The following is a 20724-nucleotide window of genomic DNA, read 5'->3' on the forward strand; positions in this document are numbered from 1 at the left end:
ATAAGTTAACTTTGACATTTTTAGCAGTCACAGATTTAAAACAAACTGGAAATAGAATCTGGGACCAGTTCTAAAAAGGACTCGCAAACACTCCAGCATGCCTACAAGACCTGTTGGAAGGGAGAGAAAACAAAACAACTCACCACGTTTCCAGTGAATGCGCTTCCATCAGAATGTGCTGTCGATGGGCTGCCCCTTTAAGCACAGTTTGCCTTCACTGAGTTTGAATATACCTTTTGGGATTCAAAATAATTTTGCAACAGTGGATACAGACCTTCTTTATGTGTTATTGGTCTGGGAACAGCAACAGATTAAAAAAATATATTACCAGGTCAAATAACAGCTGTTATTATTAAGTTCAGCTTTTATTATCAATTTTGCCAGTAGATTCCAGCAGTTAAAAAAAAAAAAAAAAAAAGTCTGCTTCTGAGCTTTTTACTAATCAGTACTCTCATTTTGCTAATATTCTAACGACTGTCAATTTACTTCAGTGCTGCCATTTGCAGAATTTTCCAATTAGCAGCAAACCTGTTCCACCTTCTCCTGTAATTACGGGGACTCAGTTCAGATCAGCTGCGGCCAGACAGCATATGATGTAGTTGCCAAAATCTGTGCAATGTTGTTTTTAACCTTTGCATGTGCTGGCACAGTTTTAACATCTCTGTTTGTAGGCAGGAGGCTTCCGCTGTAGTGGCATGTGTCAAAATATCAAAACTATTTTTAATAAACACACAACGAAGATGAAAACACAAATAGTAGCATATTTGGGTTTTGGATCAATTTAATGTCTGCTCCAGATTCTATAGCATCCCCCACTCTGCCCCTTCTTCTTTTTTTAATCGAGACTTTTGATAAAGAACAATTGAGAGGTGGTGAATTGCATCAATTTTTCAACCTGTTTCCTTTTTTAGTTAAAAAAATTGTCAAAGAGTCTGAAAATGATCATGAGGGGAGGTCCTCGTGATCATTTAGCATAATGCTCTCATTTTTATAAATGAGGAAACAAAGGCTTAGAATGGAGGAAGGACTTACCTAAGGTCTCACTAGTTATGTGCAGACCTGGGACTAGAACCGAGGTCTTCTGCCTCCAGTCCAAGATTGGTTCCACTACAGCATACATTTCCCCCCTTCTCTTGGTGGCTTCTAAATATGACAGAAGACAGAACAGGGTAGCCTCACCCAAATCCCTCATTTCATAGAATACCTTGCTAGCAAGATCAAAGCCAATCGAACTCTCTGAAAGCCACCTAAACAGCTGACATTGCAGTAATAACAATAGTGCAGCAATAACTATTATTGCTACATGAAAAAATATATTTAATAATAAGCTCATTGATTTTTAACAACATCTCTGTGTTGCCTAATTGATGGGAAGTTGTATGTTTGTGTAGCCGATGGGCGTTATGAATTAAATATGGCCGTCTTTCCTTGAGGGTTGCATGTCAATGCACGCAAGACGGAAGATCTACATTTCCCCCAAGCAAAGTAGTCCCCTTGTACCAAAGCAGGGAAGACTGAAATGTGAACAAAAATAAAAACCATCCATCACTGTTTATTAAGTGCTGCTACTTGAAGGTAAAAGGGATATTGAACTGTTTTTAAATTGGAAGGAATGTAGCTGGACAAAATATTGATGGTAATATTAGCTGAGTGACAAATTTTATTCTTTTGTCCACATTCATCAAAGGAGTAATTTGGAGTGAATTATTCTCTCTGTGCCCATAGACCAATTTTTCTTCCCTTTTTATTTTTTAAGTACACATGTTTATTAAGGAACATGGCATAGGAAGGATGCTACCTTCTATTCAAGTCGTCCAAACCTTGCTGCATGAGTCAAGGGTTCCACAATTGCTTTAGACCAGACCATACGTTGATCTCTAAGGTGCTTATATTAATATTAAATTTTATATGGCTTAAAGATTGAGGCAGACTGAGTCTGTTCCCACAATTTAAAAGAAAAGGGGTGGGTCAGATTTGATTTCATTTTTAGCTGTGGTTTTCAAGTGGAAGTTCTGAAGCATTTATTTATTTTTCCAAATTTATAGTGTTCCCCTTCAGTCCAGTGTTCACTGGCTGCTGTTCAATGAAAACATCCAAGTTTCTATGGCAAAATGGGCTGAAGCAGGGAAATGAAAATTGAATATGTCGGCTGACAATGGGGAGAATTTCAATAAAAATTTAGTTTGAAGTTTCATTTGCTTCAACTGTATTCAACTTCAAGCCATTTTTGTTTTTATGAGGTCGTGTAATCTCTGAGATGTTTCACGAAAACCTTACCAGGCAGTTCATCATGCTCTGTGATAGAGGGGGGAATTGCTGGATTTAAGACTCGATCCCATCCCCAGTGTTTTCCTATATGCCTTCTACGTGTCCAGAGCTGACCTGGAGGTTGCATCCCTGACTTCTTCACTTGGATTTCTGGAATCAGTCCTCTTTCATCCTCAAATGTTCAGGTAGTCAAAAGGACAGTCTCATTTCTTCTGCCAGATGTCAGCATCCCAACCAAAGGCAGTCACTGAGCAACAGAAAGAGGTTTGTTTGCAAGTACATTTATAAACCTAAAAATCCCTTGGATGAGGCTTCTGTCAAACCAAGAGGGTTTTCTTGGCCATCATTGACTTCTATAGCTATCTCCTTCTCAGCTAAATGAGGATACTTTTAAGGAAGCTGGCTGAAGTTAATCAATCAGCTAATCAATCAACAAGATTTAATGAGTCCCTGCAAGGCATTAAGCAGTGGTAACATTTATGTAGCACTTTATGGTTGCCCACATACTTTCCCATGTATTGTCCTATAGGTAGGTTTTCATACAGGTAGATATGAGTGAGGCTCAGAGAGGTTCAGTGATTTCTCTAAAGTCACACAGCTATGAAGTAACAGGTTCTACTTCAGATTTCCAGAACTGTTTTTTCTATACTACTTGAGACAGTTCAGGTCATACTAAGAGGACCAGCCAGCTTACTTAAAAATGTCCTCATTTCATTGAGAAGGAGATAGCTGTGTCCCAAATGAGTAGTACTGTCAAGAAGTATACCTGATTCTGGATGAGCCTTGGAGATATAACCAGAATAAAACCAGAAGTCCACGTGTCCCTGACACAACATGATATCACACCCAAACGTTTCAGCATCTGAAAGTAACTGAAAGCAGTTCTAGTTTTTCTCTGCCCTTTTCAAAGAACATTGAAGTAATTATAGAAAACTCACTTCATGAGATATTGCCTCATTATTTCATTCTCCATTTGGCTCCCCCATCAGCCCCCGTAAACTCTATGTCCCTTATTCTCCATTGTCTTCCTCCCCAGTTCTCCCCCTTACCTTTTTCCCTTCTGTTTTTCTTCTCCCTCTCTCCTGTGTAAATCTTAGCCCTTTCTACCATGATTCCACCCTTTTCCCACTGACATCTGAATCTGAGCCAGGCCTGGGAGCTCAGTGGTGGGGAAGTGGGTGTGTGAAGAGCAAGGCAGCTGTGAAGACTCAACCAGGATCAACATTACCTTCCTTATGTGTGTTTAGATGTCCAAGGAGGGAGTCATTGTGGACTAAAGGATCCTGACTTAGAAAGAAGATGGAATTTGTGTGTGCTCTGAAAGAGGAATAGAACTTAGAAGATTTTGTAAGCACACATGTTTACTAAAGAAGATTTCAAAAGCAGGAAAAAAAGAGTACCCAATAGAAAGAAATGAAGGCACAAAGCGAAAAAATACTGAAATAGAGAAGCTCCTTGCCTTAAAAACAGAATAAGTCCACAGTAAAAAGCCTTGTCGAGTGTCTTCTCTCCATAAGCATTGCACTAAGTGCCCTAAGTCACCATAGACCCTGATACACTGTTTTTGGGAGGAAAAAATTTGCACTGATTACTTCTCCAACAGGAGTTGGATTAGGACAGTGTGTTTTAAATAAGTAAACTCTGGAGCTTGGATGGCCTGTTCACATCCCATCTCCACCATCTGGTAGCTGCATGACCTTGTGAAAATCCCTTAACCTCAGTTTCCTCATCTGTGTAAAATCGGGATATTGGACTGTCGTGAGCACACGAGCAGATCTCTGCTCAACACTCAAGAAGCATTAGTTGTATTAAATGTTATTTTCTGTTGAAGTCTGTCTGTGCAGTTCTTTCTGAACTGATAATAGTAATGTAATACCAACCACTCCTGGTTACTGAGTGTGGAGATAGAGGCACCTCACCAAGTCAGCACTTAATACTTGAGATTTTGTTTAATCCTCGAAAGGTTTCTCTATGGTAGGGCCCTCCTGTGTAGCAAGTGCCTCTTGGAAAGTAGGGACTATTTCCTGGTCTGTTTGTAGTTTGGCCAAGCCTGGTCCACTTCCTGGTGGAAAGTGGAATGGAATGTCCTTTAGCTTTTTTCTTCCATCTCCCTGTTTTTTTTTTTTTTTTTATTTAAAAATCATTTTATTATTAATGTCATCTTCCCATGTAGCCAAGCTCCTGTCATGTATAAGGAACGTCGGTAAATACTCCATTTGAAGCTTTTTTGTGCATATTTCCATGGATAAATAAACTCTGAATTCACATAAAAAAGTTAAAGTTAATAACTGATTTTTTTTTCTCTTGTAACAGGCATATACTGTATTGGTAAACTATAAATATTCTTGGGCTCAGGCTTTGTTCTAAGTGAGGACAGTAATTGATCACATGGTATAGTTATTGACAATAAAACCAAGAAATTGTCAGCTGGTGTCCTGGCATGGACTAGTGCTAATGTGGGAAACAGAAAATTCACACTTGGTTTCTGGGCCAAGGTGGGGCAGGAGTGGTGGTGGGGAGAAGAGGACAGGGAGTGAGTCAGATGGGAGCCTATCAAGGATCTGCATGGCTCTCTTGCTGTCTCTTGCAGCTAACCCAGATAAATCTTAAGTTTATGAAAACCAGGTTTCTGAGAGATTCTTTTCTTCCTGTAGCACATGGAAATCCAGCCTGTGCACCTTAGATGCCAGCAGTCTAAAGAGAGTGGGTGCATGTTTCAGGAATCCACACTAACTGCACTTTTAATTTTTTCAGTATGAATTCCACCTGAAGAAAAATGTTTACTCTTACCACATTCTAGTTTATTCCACTTCCCTTTTCATCAGGGGGGAAACCCATTTCTGACAGAGTCTGAAATTTTGGCTACCTCTGTGTGGAGGACAGGAGAGGAGACAAGCCTTGTTCCTTATTTGATGGGCTTTTATATGTACATGTATATATATATATTTCTATTTTCATCAAGTGGAGTAAATACATTCTGGGCTTTTCCTGAGGCAATGTAGGCCAGGTTTTATTCTTGACAAGGTTTTCTTATTAGAGTTATGTAATCCTTATGGAAAAGTAGGGGATTTCTCAGAGAAGATTTAAAAAAACACAAAACTTGACACACTTTAATCATTTCTGGGTTACAATAACAATATCATATAAACCTACACTGTTTAGGACTTAAGTTCCAATTTAGTACATTTTATCCTGATATGTAAAAAACAAGGGTGTTCTAAGGCCAAGCCAATCACAGGACTCCTCTCCCATTCTCTCCCTGTCCCCTCTTCTAACACTCAGAGGGAATGTCCTATGAGGTTTAATGTGCACCAGGGACTCCAGCAGGAGTTGCCCACCCTAGCAGAAAGGGCCACATTATATGGTACTTGTAGGTTCTTTTGTGTTTCCAAGTTTCTATAGTGATGGAAGTTCTCTCTAGAGAGGAAATGCCCAGTTGGTCCTTGTATCAGCCAGGGTTCTCCAGAGAAAAAGGATCAATAGGAAATATATATATTATATATAATATGTGCATATGATAGGTATTGTATACAAATATATCTGATATCTAGATATATGTGAGATAAAGAATTGGCTTATTGTGGGGTGGGGTTGGAGCTGGCAAGTCTGGAATTCATGACAGGCCAGCAGGCTGGAAACCCTGGCAGAAGTCAGAAGCTACAGCTTCGAGGCAGAGTTTTTTTTTTCTTCAGGAAACCTCAGTGTTTGCTGAGGTTGGATGAGACCCACTCACATTATCAAGGGTAATCCCTCTACTTAGAGTCAACCAATTTGTAGATGTACCTTCAATGTAACACCTGGATTAGTGTTGGATTAAGTAACTAGGTGCCAGAACCCAGCAAGGTTGACAAGAACTAACCATCACAATCCTGAAACTCTCTTTCATCTGTGAAATCCTCGGACTTCTGAATCCTCTTGCTGACCCAGAAAAGATCACATGGACTTCCTCCTTTATTCCAGGAGATAATCTGATCTGTTGGAGATCCTTTGCTCAGAACTTCAGGGCAGTTTGGCGAATTTAAATTGCCGGAAAGGTGAAGAATAGAACTCTCTAATGTGCTTCTGAAGTCTTGCTGAGAAATAATTCAACTCCTGTTTGTGTTGAATGGTAGTAAAATCTCTTAGGAAAGAGCTGGGGAATGTGGAGAGGACTCCTGCTTCCGTGAGTTTTTACACCTGGACTTTGACAAAGTGGAATATACGGAGGAATCAATGAGTGCCATACAGATGGGATCAATTTGCAGACTTTCTGACTAAATGGACACCCTCATACTGCACACTCTGAGTCAGAGAAAGTGACACATAGAGTCAAAGATATGTCCACATTGTCAAAGTATAATAACTGATCCCCAGCTCACAGAGGAAAGAGTCTTCACTTTTCTGGGCTATTTCATAAGAGACTTGATTATCATCTCATCTAAGCAATATTTTATTCTTTCTTTCTTTCTTTTTATTACTTATTTATTTATTTATTTTTGAGATGTAGTCTCGCTCTGTAGCCCAGGCTGGGGTGCAGTGGCATGATCTTGGCTCACTGCAACCTCCACCTCATGGCTCCTGGTTTAAGCAATTCTCCTGCCTTATCCTCCTGAGCAACTGGGATTACAGGCACGTGCCACCATGCCCAGCTAACTTTTGTATTTGTAGCAGAGATGGGGTTTCACCATGTTGGCCAGGCTGGTCTTGAACTCCTGTCCTCATGATCTGCCCACCTTGGTCTAGTTTATTATTTCTTAGCCAACTTGGGATGACTATTAGAAAGGTGGGGGTGGGAGGAGACTCATCTCAGGCCAGACACAATGTTTCCAAAATACCCTTTTCCCCGTGGCACCAGTGAACATGGGGGAGTCAGCCTGCCTTGGATTCAGGGCCAGAGAATACACAGAAACCCTTGACTTCTCAACCAGGCCACCATATGGTGAGAGCAACAAGATCCGCCTCCTACGTTGTATTGTGGCCCTCTGGTACCTGGAGACAAAGAGCCCTCAGCTGGTGGTCTTGCTTCATGGTAGAAGGGTTCAGTTCTCTTAAGCCCTTTGAGCTGATCATGCGTTTGAGGCAAGAAAAGCTATTGGGACAAGCTGGTGGTCTTGCTTCATGGTAGAAGGGTTCAGTTCTCTTAAGCCCTTTGAGCTGATCATGCGTTTGAGGCAAGAAAAGCTATTGGGACTAGACACGGGGGCATTTCAAGGAAATGGCTAGTACCTGCACATATCAGTTGCACTTCAGCAACGTTTGTAACCATAGTCTGTGAATTTCCAAACCCACATATAGGGATAGTCACATTTGACCTTTAAGAGGCATCCCCTACCCGGGCTATAAAGGCTCTGCAAAAAAATCTTCCTTCCTATCATAAAATGAAAAGCTGAATGCTTTCTCCTTTGCCACAAATCAGCTGTGAAAGGATTTGAGGCCCCACAGCCCATCATGACTCACAGGCAGCTGCTCTGACCCGAGTCTTGCACAGACCTCCAGAGAAGACTGTCCAGAGGCTTGGCTGCCCAATGATTAGGCCCCGAAGAGCGATTCTGTGTTCCTGGCAGTTGACATACATGCGAAGACAAACATGCACGCATGCACTGCAGAAAGGCAGCTGAAGTGCATTTACAAGGACTGGTTGAAGTGATGTGATGGTGGGTTGGGGGGTGACAGGGTACACTCCAGGATTAGAGAAACAAAGGCTGACAAATGCTAAATTCCTCGGAGCCTCCTCTGCAAGGTTTCAGGTACTTTGCTGTATGTCTGCAGGATATACTCACGGTAAGCCACTTCAGGTTCTTGGTAGAACCCAAGACTCTTGACCATTGCCCTGTTTTTGCCTTCGCAAGTCAGTCAGATGACCCCTCTCAGCTCCTTCTGTGCATCCTGGGTTTTCTGCAATTCTCAGGACTGTTTAGGGATAAAATTTGTCAGAAGTATAGCTCTTCAAAATTGCAAGAGTTACAAGGGAAAAGCTAGATTAGAATTTCCAAAAAAAAAAAAAGAGAAGAATATTCTTAGGACTCCAGGGAAAATACCACCAGCGCCGCCCCCCACTCCCCCGCCCAGTGTAGTGCCCCACTCAGTTCTGTAATCCCAACAATGAGAAAATGACCAGGGTCACAGATTGCTGGGGAGCTGTGAGCACAGGACTGGCTTTTGAAACTCCTGTTAAGATTGTCTTCCCAGGGCCAAAGCAGGTGTTTCCAGAGCACCCCAAAACAGGTTTTTTGGGTAAAGGCTCAGTCCTGTGTAAAAGAGTGAATTCCTTTATTTTTAGTGTATCTGGTGTGTTTCCCAGCGCCAGTGGGTACAGTTGTAGCTGTATGGGCACTTCACGTGTCACCTTGCTGCTCTGATATTCAGCATGTATGTTAACGTTGCAGAAATAGCTGGACTTGCGGTGTCTTGTGCCAAATCATATCTTTGCAAGAATCAAAATTTGGGTTTAGACATCTGATTATCAAACCACAGAACTTCGAGATTAGTCATGCTAATGAAAGCCATTTGGCCCTGTTTTCTCTGCGAACAAAGCTATCTGTGTTGGTTCATTTAATCTAGCATATATGTGGCAATTATTGATATTAAATTGATTTAGTGTTTCCAAAGATGTTTCAGACACCAAACACAAAACTCCCGGTTTATTTTGCAGCTGAATACAGAACACGAATTCCTTCCTGATGTAATCAGCTTTTCGTTTGACCCCTAAAGTGTAAGCATTGATCCCTCCTTAACTCGGTGACTTAATTACCGTGCATCTTGCCCTCCTTCCTTGTCATTTATTTTCTGGAAATAAACAGAACCCTGTGGGTGGAGGGTCACTTGCCTAAGCTCTGGGGAGGATCACTTTTCCTGAGTAGGAAGACAATTGCGAAGTGTGTTATGGTTACCTACCAAAGGCTGATTCTGTAGTAGAAACATTACCAGTATCTGCTATTTCACAAGAAAGTTTTAAAAGGTGTCTCGTTTCCCAAAGCACCTAAGTAATTCTCCCAGCATCTCTCAGAGGCATTACCCAATTTTACGGGGACGGTATGTGAGGGAGCGTGCATGAGGGACGAGAGTAGGCAAGTGAGGGAGAGGTGAAAATATTGTCGGTAATATAAACTGTAATTGAACACGAGTGCTTCCTCTTAAGTTTTATCCTCTAGGTCACACTGCCTCCTACATTACACCATCGGTATTAACATACGCATGGGAGATTAATTTTATAGATCACATGAAAAGTAGATGACATTTACCTTCACTTTTCAATGCATCATCTCATTAGGAGAAGCATAAACATTCAGCCCAGGTTAAAAGAGTTAAGAACAACATTAATCTGCTAACTGCTTTATCATTAAAAAAAAAAACCTATCAAAGTCCATCAGCCTAGCTTCGTTTACCAAAAAAGGCTTTGTTGTTATTGTCTTGGGTTAGAATATATTCCTAACAGAATAACAGACTTCCAGATGAGGACCCATTGTGTAAAACCATGAAGTGGACTTCGCTGGGCCTTTTGGTTGAATTATATCAAACTTAATGAAAAATGCTCGTGAGCCCACGACCTTCGTTAATAAAGCAGGGAGATGGGAACACCTTTTGATCAGTTTAGAACTTGGATTGCAAAACAGAAAACAAAACTAAATAAAACTTGAAGCAGGCATATCACTAGGAGTGATGAAATCTGTTTATGTAGACATAAATATGTATATATGTTTATACATATGAACACACAACGTATATGTGTACACATATACACATATAAACATATATGCCTGGTTGTTTGTTCAAAATGATTTTGATGTGGTCACCTTGGCAAGCTGTGAGATGGTAAAGAAAAACAAAACAGTCCTGATTTTTCAGTTCTGTCTTAATTCAGGGCAGGGTGCTACAGGAGGAATGGTGGAATTGTAGTTTCAATGTGGGTTGAATGAGCAGCCCATAAATTCTGACTCATGGATGAGACTAGATGTCTTCCTTGTCATGGTGTTGGGCCATGGGCCTCTCTGGGCCATTTCTGGGAGTGGTGATCCTGCCTATGGGCTTGCCAGGGAGAGCCTGATGTCAGATCCCTGCAGAGTGGCCTTTGTCCCAGCGCGGCTGGGGCGACTCCACTGTGTGCCTTCCCGAGGGACCCGTGGCCGTCTCTTTCCCATGCTTCTGGACCCTGTCCTGCTGCTCACTTGAGTTTTGGCAACTCCCTGAGAAAGCAGAACAGGCTCTTATGGCCTCTGAGTGAAGGGCTGAGATGTTTTACTTCCAGGTCAGCTGCTGATTCTCCAAGGGATGCATTTTTTTTTCTTTAGTAGTTGTATTCCATTATTCACTGGCGTAGGGAGAAGCCACAAACCCAACTCTAAACTCCAGAGTCAGAAAGAATCATGTCAGTAAAACCGTCTCTGGCCTTTGCAGATTATTGGATACTGAGCATGTCAATTAGGTCTTTTCCCCACCACTGATGTTAAAATGTTAGTCATTTATTTAACTCTTTGCTTCATTCCAAAAAGAGCTTGAGAAGGCTAATTTGGTTTATCAGCACTTCCTTCAAAGGCAGTAGAAGGTGACACAGCCAAAGACACTGAAAGTCTCAACTTTGGGGGACTCGATGTAACTTTTATATTTTTTGTGCTACTCTGACTCTTAATATATATAACGATGTGGATAATGATGACTTAAGGATATCTGTTTTGGCAGAGGAAATGGGTGGCTGAACTATTTTAAAATTTAGGATCTTTGTAGATATCTGAAATCCCCACATTCTTTTCCTCAAAAAAGCTTTTTTATTTGACTCATCTTTATGGTCTTAAGTCAACATACTATATAGAAACACATTCCTACTGCACCAGGCTTTGAGAATCGATCTCATTTGATGAAGGGTAGAAATAAGTACTTAAAATAAATGTGAATTTTTAGAAATAATCCAGATTTATAAGACATTGTATAACTTTTTTTTTTTTAAAGTAAGAACAGCATCATCAGTTTGGAAGTTATTTGGAAAGCTAAGGTTTGGGCTGGGCTCAGTCAAGTACTTCTGAAACCTCAGCATAAAGTTGGGTTCTGGTTTTCAGCAAAGTGGGGGTGATTTATGGGAGTCTCATGAATCTGCCCCATTTACATTTAGCCTTTCTTTGAACTTGGAGTGAGAAATCCTAGTGACTCCAAATGCGGTGGGAGATTTTGTGCCCCGCCTTCATTTTTGAAATAAGATTTCAAAATGTTCAGTTTTACCTTGTTCTAAGAATGCAGCCTATTTATGAGCAACAGTATGATATGGCATGGGAAGAAGAATAAGGCATTCCAGGTGGCACAGAAGCAGTGCCCAGAGGCTGTGCCTGTTCTCAGTAGGAACATGCTCAGGTCTGGTGTAGGCTCTGGTTCTCCCATGAGACTTTTCGTTTGAGCAGCAATTTTCTAAAGAGAAAATGAAACGAGATTCTGGACATCTACTTAGGAGCAACGTGAAAATTAATTAGGTAGTGTCTGCTGCAAGATGACCAGAGTCAGCACAAAACGCAGTGGTGTTATGGAGAATAAAGAAATGTGGAACAGATACCATTCTCTCGTGGTAGGTATATTGAAAAGAAAGATTTCATTTTTGGTACTGAGCTTTGGAAACCTCCAAAACGTTGATAATTCCCATGAAGTTAATTGAGGCTTTAGTCAATAAAGTTTGAATGAGAAAAAGAGCGAATATACAACTGATTGCTGATTCCTGGAACCTTGTATAGACATAGAGATTGGGTTGAGCTCAGACCAATTGGATCGTTGTCTGTGATACTGACTACACTCTGGAATGTTACTAGCCTTATCTGAATGCCGTTTGTATCAAATTCTTGACCTGATTTTTGTCCCAGTTTCTCTTTTATATCATCTAGTTTTAGTTCTTCTTTAAGGAAAAGAAGTTAAAAAAATTCTAATGAAAGTCGGCTGACTCTACTATGAGAACTATAAGAAAACCTCTTTTGCTTAGGGAATGACGGAATGTTGACATACCTGATTTTATGTATTTATGTAGGTTTGGCAAATGCAGTCTGAAAGTGGCTAACATGATACCTGACCTGGTGTTAATAGCCAGTGATAATTCCATGTGTACCGACTGCTACCTGTTATGCTACAGGTTCTTTCTTTTTCCCTTTTTTGGCACAAAGGTTATATGAACTATGAATGTGGATCTTCATGGCTGAAGTGGAGGGAAGCCATCATAGTTTTCAGATAAAATTGAGCCTTGCTGCCTACCTGTAATTACCATCTTGGTTTCTCTATTTCAGTCATCCCTTCTTCCCACTTACTGCCCCCCCTCCCCATCCTGACACTAACTTTTAAGTAGCACATAAAAAGCACAACACATCATTCAGAATTTGTAAACTGGGGACAGAGCAAGATAGACGAGAAAGAAGGAAGCAGAGAGACTGAATCACTAGAATAAACTAGAACTGAGGTGAATGGAGGAAAATCCTCCTGCCAAAATATAAAATTAGAGAATTTTTCTAGAATGTTTATGTTCAGTGAAAAAATCCATTAGCCAAAGTGCAGCTTTGTGAGCTAACTGCTTTACACCTTCATGTTTAAATGCCACCAAATTTCTCTTTCTCCCTCTTAGCTGATTAGGACTTACTCAAAGGCTGAGTAACTCTGCGTGGGTCACAATCGCTTTCTCTGGACCTGCTCTCACTAGTATGTAGTTTGAAATGGGGGAGGCAAAGCTGAAGAAAGTAAACAAAACCTTGCCCCAAACCCAGCCCAAAGCAAAACCTCTCGCCTGTCAGTAGGTGGGGCTTGCCTGAAGGGCCTGCCCAGCTCTTTCTGACTCTCAGTTCTGGTCCCATCTCGGTGCTCTATGGAAGAAGTGACGAAAGCCTCCGTTTCACCCTGTGAGTTTAACCATTAGGCACTTTCTTGCTGTTTAAAAACAGACACACACATGTTCCTGACTACAGAGAAACCAGGCCTTCTATTATAACCACTCAAAACGGGAGATGAGGAATCCAAAGAAAAGCACAATACTTTCAAATGATTTTTTTCTTGAAAGGTGAGGGCATTGTTAAAGATTTCCATGGCCCTTCACATATTATTTTGAGAGAAAATAATTTTGGCCTCTTGTTGGTCTTATTATTCCAGCTGTTGTCATGTTCTTTCCGAGGAGCCACTAGAAGCACAGAAAGCTATTTTTCCTTGAGGCCTAAAAAAAGCTCCAAAACTTCCTGAACCATTTAATCCCTTTAGATGGGGACTGATGCAAGAGCTATGGACTGACTTAGAAAAAGTCTCCGAAAGTGTTATGTTTCCAGACTACTCAGGTAATAACATTGCTTAGCTCCAAAAAACTGCGACAGCTTTTAGCAGATGCCTTCAAATATTTTTCACTCTTGGGTTAGTTGTTGCAATAGATAGCCCCAGGAGGTAGCTGTCCCGGGTTCCTTTCAGAGAAGGAGAAGAGAGGCAGCTCACATGAATGTCTTTCAGGGAAGAAGCAGAAACAGTGCCCCTGGCATCTGCTCCCGGCTTTGGCCAACAGCCTCCGAGGTGCTGGTACTTTTCAACTTTCTCAATTCCCAAGCTAGCTAGCTTATCGTGGAGCTTTGTGTAAAATTTATTTTTTCTTTTTTTGGGCTGCATGGTATTGAGAAGGTATATTTACTATGGTAATGAGCTTGGGAAAATGGTTTCCATTCTTCAGAAGTTTCTATTTATAGACTCACTGTAAAAAAACTGAATTAATGGAAAGCTAAACACATTTCCAGTGGCTTCATCTTTTTTACTTAATCTTTCAGCCACTGATAGTACAGTGATTCGCTAAGTGGAAGGGCCAGGGAGCTCTCTATTTGCTCTGAACTTATATTTCTTCTCTCTTTGAAGGTTGACTGGCTTCTTCCTGCCCGAACATGCGTTTCCCACTTTCTTTCTGGAGTCTTCCTCAACTTCCATGACCACCAAGCTTCCCTTGCCCTTCTAGATTCCCACCCTGCTCTGAATTTTCTAACAAGTCATCAACCCAAACCTTGAGCTCTCCTGATCCTGGTTTATTTTTGGGAGTCAAAATTAAGCCTGACGCTTGGTTGGAAAACTATAGTTTTCACATTTTTCAGTGCACAGATGCATACTTTTCTTTGGGACTCCACTCTCCAACATTAAAGAGGGACCCTTCATTGTAATCATTACCGAACGGATACAGTCCTAATGGAACTTAATTGTTTCCACTAGATGGATCTCGGGTGTTTTTGGCAGCCAAAATGAAAATGATTCCAAATACCATCAAAGGAGCTTATAAGCACCCAGCATGCACAGAGTGTTTTGATATACAGTGGAGTGTTAATATCATTATCTCTCCTAATACAACATACGGTTACTTTAATCCTTTCCCGCCTCTGTGATCTTGGAAGATCCGACAGATAGAAGGCAAAGAATGAAACATTATATACAAGGAGACAAAGGGAGAATTAGTCCCCATCCTCTGGATGCAATGTTTTTTTTTGATTATTTGAATGTTGGCTTCAAATATGTACCTTTATCAATACTGACTTGTGTATCTTCCACGCTAGTTTGAGTTTGAATGCGACATCAAACATACCTTTTCACACATGTTCTTTCCAGATTTTTTTTTAACACTTACTTAGCAGTTTATAGAAGGAAGTGAATGATCTCCTCAAGCTGCTTACAAATTAAAAAAAAATCTGTGCTTATTAATTATGCAGGATTAGTCTAATTATAATTCAGCAAATTAATTAGCGACAGAAGGTGTTCTGAAACATTGGAGTACATTTGCATGTTAAATGGAGAGGCTAGTCTGTAATATATGTAAATTTATGCATGGCTTCATAGTTTAATTTAAAAATTTGCAGCTGCATATGGTATGGGAGCAGGTGAAAAGTCAGTTTTGGTTTAATGATGCTAACAAACATTGGATGGTGTCCTGTCTTAGCAAGAGAATGCACTCATCTCTGCTAATCTACGAATCTGTCATAAGAATATAACGTTATATTGATACACAATCTCAAGGTCATTAGAGAGTGAACCCGTAGGTGCGCTAAGTATAAAGCTGCAAACTGCAGAGAGAAAGCGAAGCTAGGAGAAGCCGCGCTCTGAACTTTGTCCGCCACTTTCTCCAACATTGCGTGTTGAATCATTCCGCCTTAGTTCAGGGAAAGTAACGCTCCAGGCTGGGTAAATAGGGGTGTCTTTTAGTCTCCCTGGTATCTGTTCTGGCAGGTGTGAAATAGTTGGCCAACCTTGATTCCCTTTCCAAATCTCCACATTTGCACTCCACTTCAATTTCCTGGAGTCGTGGGAAAGTTATTACCGAGTTATGAATTAATGGTAGGGTAGAGAGTTTTACACATTGGCCTCAACCATCTGGCAAAACAGTAAAACCAGCGGACCAGGCAGCAGCAAAGGGCTCTGGGTGTAATTGGTGTTCACTGCTCAGCCTAGCATAGATGAGCTCTGCCGGGAGGGCAGAGAATGGGAGGGGGAGGGGAGGATAGGGAAGGAAGGATGGGGAAGGGGTGCTGAGGAAATGGGACGGTGAGGACCCATTAAGCTGATGGTTGACTAATAACTTCATTTCTCTCCTTCAACGGAGGAGTCACGGTACTGGAAAGGGAAATAGATTTGTATTCTGATTCTGAAGTCTCATGGAAAAATTTTTTCTCAAGGAAGTCTGTAATATGATTCAGTTTTGCTCAGTTCTTTTTTCTTTTCTGGATGAGAAGACAGAGGAAAGGATAAGGGCAAAGAAGAGGATATGGGTTGTTTCTTTTTTAAAAACAAAAAGAACCTTGTGCATTGCAAAGAGCCCTCGAAAGACATTTTATGAGAACAATTAGAATTATGAGTGTGCTCTTAGTGTGTGTGTCATTCCAATTCCAGCCCAAAGAGTTTAATTATTTTCATTGATGGTGTCAGATTTGTATCTGAGTGTAAAAACAAGGACTTTTCCTTAGAGATTTTTTTCCCTGTGAGCCTCATGGTGTCAAAGAATAGAATTCAGGAGAATGGAAGATGTTTCTGAATATAGAAGCAAGAAAAAGAAAAAAAGCCACACACATACACAAATCCGCAAAACCTCCCGACATCTAACCCCAGGTCCTCGGCAGAAATAAGTGGAGAATCAAAGTGGCCCCTTGTTTTTGCCCTTCAGTGGCTGTTTACAGTCAACGGCTTGCCACAAAATCATGAAATTCCTTTGAAATGAAGTCTGTCGGTATGGAGTCAGGGAGTCAGATTTACGTGGTGGAGGAAGTAGCTCCCTCTTGGTGTCTAAATGAATGCAGCAAATTCCACTCGGAAGGCCATGTGCTCAGTAATGAAGGAACTATTGCCAAACCGAAACACCACCTCCCACGACTTGAGCATGGAATAGAAAGCAACTGGATGGGGCCTGTTGCCAGTCAGAAGCCAGCATATTGCGTGTGTAGCTCTGAATTCTTTTGCTGGCCAGAGTTTGCTGAAAACAGGAATGAGGACTCCCATCCACCACTTTTTGTGTTTTTGTTGCCGGTTTTTTCCCGTTATCTGTTAGAGTGGATTAATTACATGTGTGCTTTATTCTTTTCCTTTTACTATCTCTCTCTTGAAAATAAAGGGAAGTTCTTTCCAGTGGAGTACATTGTGCATATTGGAGGGATAAGCAGGGCAGAGAGGACCAGATTTAAATCTGTAGCAACTCCTTCTGGAATAATTTGGTTTGGAAAATGGGCTATTTTGAAATGTGGTGGGGGAGAAAGGGCCAATCCATGGGAAGGGATCATAAGCATGTGTGTAGCAAAAGGTGAAGAAGCATACTTATTTTGTACCAGGCATTTACCCAAACATTTTGCATGAATAAGTGAATAACTAGTCCTCACTACTGGCCTTGAAAGGTATTTTGTTTTGTTTTGTTTTCTTTCGTTTCTTTGTTTAAGATAGTGCTATGCAACTCTGTAGCCCAGGCTGGAATACAGCGGCGTGATCTCAGCTCACTGCAACGCCCACCTCCCAAGTTCAAGCAATTCTACTGTCTCAGCCTCCCCAGTACCTGGGATTACAGGTGTGCATGACCGCACCTGGCTAATTTTTGTATATTTAGTAGAGACTGGGTTTTACCGTGTTGGCCAGGCTGGTCTCAAACTCCTGACTTCAGATGATCAGGCTGCCTTGGTCCCCAAAGTGCTAGGATTACAGATGTGAGCCACTGCACCTGGCCGTAATGTCTTTAATTTTTCTTGAAAGTTCCTAATTTTTACAGTAATTATTTTAAAACTTTTACATTATCATCATCATCATCATTGCAGAAGCCTTGAAATCATGTGGGATTGATACAGATACCCCAGTTAGCTGCTGCATAGAGGACTGAAGTTTTCTGCTACCAAAGTCATTAGCTTGCTGATCTGTTTAAAAATCTCCATCATGGGGATCCTGCTCTGTCCCTTGGGTAAATGCTTTCAAAATTTAGCCCTGGTGACTTGATTCCCAAAAAATGTTTTCCAAGATTTAATTCAACTGCTTCTATTCCATGTTTGATTTTCAGCTTTTTCCCTTCCATCATCTTGATAGACAAATGGCTCTGAAATCTTCCTCATCCACTTGAGTAAATTTTGTTTAAAGGCTGTAGCTATTTGGGCTATGCCATCTTTGGACAATTTGGATTCTTGAGAAGTTTTGTTTTCTGAATAGCTGATAGATTTGCTTATCTTTTCCTTTGCATCCTCCAAAATAGTCGCAGAATTTCTAGAGCGTGCCGTCCCTGATAGGACTGGTAGACATTTTCGTTTGCTTTTGTTTTGTTTTGCAATATGAAGGACTCCTCTCTCATTCCAGCAGAAGAGGAAGAAAATGACAGGATCCCCCATGTGGATGAGTAGGGCACTGTTCTGTGAAACAGTGCAGCTTGGCAACACGGTCAGCTGTTTTTTGTTTTTTTGTTTTTTCTCCAAAACTTGGCCAAGCTCCCACCAGACCAGCATTTTGCTAAGAGTCAGAAAGGCTGACTTTCACTCTTATTTTTTTCTGCTTACTAGCTGTTTTGCCTTGGGCAAGTCATTTAACCTTTCTGAATCTTGTTTATCTCCTCTCTAAGATGGGGATGTTCATTTTCCTACTCTGGAAGTTAAGAGGATTGATTACAGGAAATCATGCCTGGCAAATAATGTGAGCTCAATGAATATAGGCTATTATTAATGATAGTTATTATTTCATCATAGTCTTTTAGCCAAGAGGAATTTGAGAAGTTGAGTGTAGTTGGAAATGAGAAAGTGTATTACTTAAAACATTTCTGTAAAGTTAAAATTTTCAGATCTGAAATGGCCTTTTATTGAAATAATCTGGGTGAATAAACCTTAACAGTAACAGATCCCTGCCTTAGAAATGTCTGTGGAGTTAAAGATTCTATGCCTCTTCTGTTCACGTGTTTGTTTTTACAGTTCGAGAGGTTGTTTAACTAAATGAATTCGATAGAACATCAGCTTACAAAAATGAGTATTTCATTTAAGCCTAAAGAAGCCAGTAAGTCAAAACTTTTAAGTCATCTTTCCTTTCCATGAATCTTCCAGGGCTTTTGTGCCAACCACCGCCATCTTGCCAAGCAGATCTCAAATATTAAGCCAAGTGTTCTCAGATGCGTCATCCCCAAGTTACTGAGGGTGTAACAAGAGCCCATTGGGAGCCTGACCTCCCAGAGTCTCTTCATTCTTGTGGACTATAGTCAGAGTCTTCACAAGATCCTTAACACTTCAGGGCCCTTTCTAGCCTCGGCTAGAAAGATATAGGCACCAAATAGATATAGCCAGGGCACTTTATCTCCAGGCCAAGGCTGGGTCCCGCTGCTAACCTTCAGCTTCCCTAGGGTTGCCTGGGTGTAGATTCTGCTGGGGGATCTTGAAGGAGGAAAGTACGTTCTCTGCTGTTGGAAGGGTCCAAGAAGATATTACAGTTAAGATCCAGATTACAGCTAGAACACCATCATTGAGGTTTTCTCTGGTCTTAAGTGGAAACCAATCACTTGGGAGTTTTTGTACCATGCAAAGCTGAGTGAGCTGTTATGAGGGCTGTTCTCAAAGTGAGAAAATGAACTTGGCCAGGCGTGGTGGCTCAAGCCTGTAATCCCAGCACTTTGGGAGGCCGAGGCGGGTAGATCACGAGGTCAAGAGATCGAGACCCTCCTGGTCAACATGGTGAAACCCCATCTCTACTAAAAATACAGAAAATTAGCTGGGCATGGTGGCGTGTGCCTGTAATCCCAGCTACTCGGGAGGCTGAGGCAGGAGAATTGCCTGAACCCAGGAGGCGGAGGTTGCAGTGAGCCAAGATTGCGCCATTGCACTCCAGCCTGGGTAACAAGAGTGAAACTCCGTCTCAAAAAAAGAAAATGAACTCATGGGTGTGGCCACCCAGTAGGCTTCCCAGTCTGGTGTGAGAGCTTGGATTGCCTAATCCCTCCAAGGATGTAAACTTGTAGAGAGGATCCTGGGAGAAGAGAGGCCACTGCCCATTCCTTTCACATGTGATTCTATGACCCAGCCTATCCCAACTTTGCATAGTTTTCAGAAATGATGTGAGAGTGTTTTAAGGGAAATGGGTTATCTCCCTTTCAGAAGCAGGCACAAACAGTGAAACTCAATTGTATTTTAATGTATTGGGCTAAAAACATGGAGGTTTAACAGCTAATCCAGACATAAAGTACCTTTCCCAAATCAGTGAACACACATGGTTAAGTCCCTATGTGGTTTGTGAGGCCATATCAACTGTATGCTTGGCTCTGCCTTTAGTGACCTAGCCTGCTTATGTGACCGTCATGGCAGAGAAAGAGAACCAGATACAGCATCCCCTCTTTTGGTCTTTAGAGAGAATGGGGTGTTCTCATCTCTGTGGTGTACAAAATGTGGCCATATTATAGCAGAAGTTGTTTCCAGGGTAGGCAGAATTAGATTCTTTTTAGGGGAGTACGGAACTAAGTTTTCAAAGTAAAAGGCATTTTGCATATTATTTGGTATACAGTGAGACTGTGTAATGATTGCTGTTAACTACTGCTAAGTTCACATTCCTTTGATGTGCATTCTTGTCTAACTTTTTTGTTTGTTTTTGTTTTGAGACGGACCCAGGCTGGAGTGCAATGGCACAATCTCGGCTTACTGCAGCCTCCACCTCCTGGGTTCAAGTGATTCTCCTGCTCAGCCTCCTGAGTAGCTGGGATTACAGGTGCCCGCCACCACACCCAGCTAATTTTTTAGTATTTTTTTAATAGAGATGGGGTTTCACTATGTTGGGCACGCTGGTCTCTAACTCCTGACCTCATCATGATCCACCTGTCTTGCCCTCCCAAACTGCTGGGATTACAAAGGTGAGCCACTGCACCAGCCTTATGGACTTTTCTTGTATTAAACATTTTAAGGAGGGACTAGATCTTACATTCCAATTTGGAGGTAAATTGAATGGCCTCTTCCATAAATCCTGGAGAAATATTCTGCTGGGTTTTGTGATAGACCATTGGTAAGAATTCCAGAGTCTGGCAAGAATATTAAG

At 41.3% G+C, this 20724-nt stretch overlaps 1 protein-coding gene across 2 annotated transcripts in view; it reads left to right on the forward strand.

The window, feature by feature from the left end:
* Positions 1–20724, forward strand: part of EBF2 (EBF transcription factor 2) — a 266440-nt gene that overhangs the window by 175860 nt on the left and 69856 nt on the right. The window lies entirely within an intron of this gene.

This window comes from Callithrix jacchus, chromosome 13, assembly GCF_049354715.1.
Source record: "Callithrix jacchus isolate 240 chromosome 13, calJac240_pri, whole genome shotgun sequence".
Classification (NCBI taxonomy): Eukaryota; Metazoa; Chordata; class Mammalia; order Primates; family Cebidae; genus Callithrix; species Callithrix jacchus.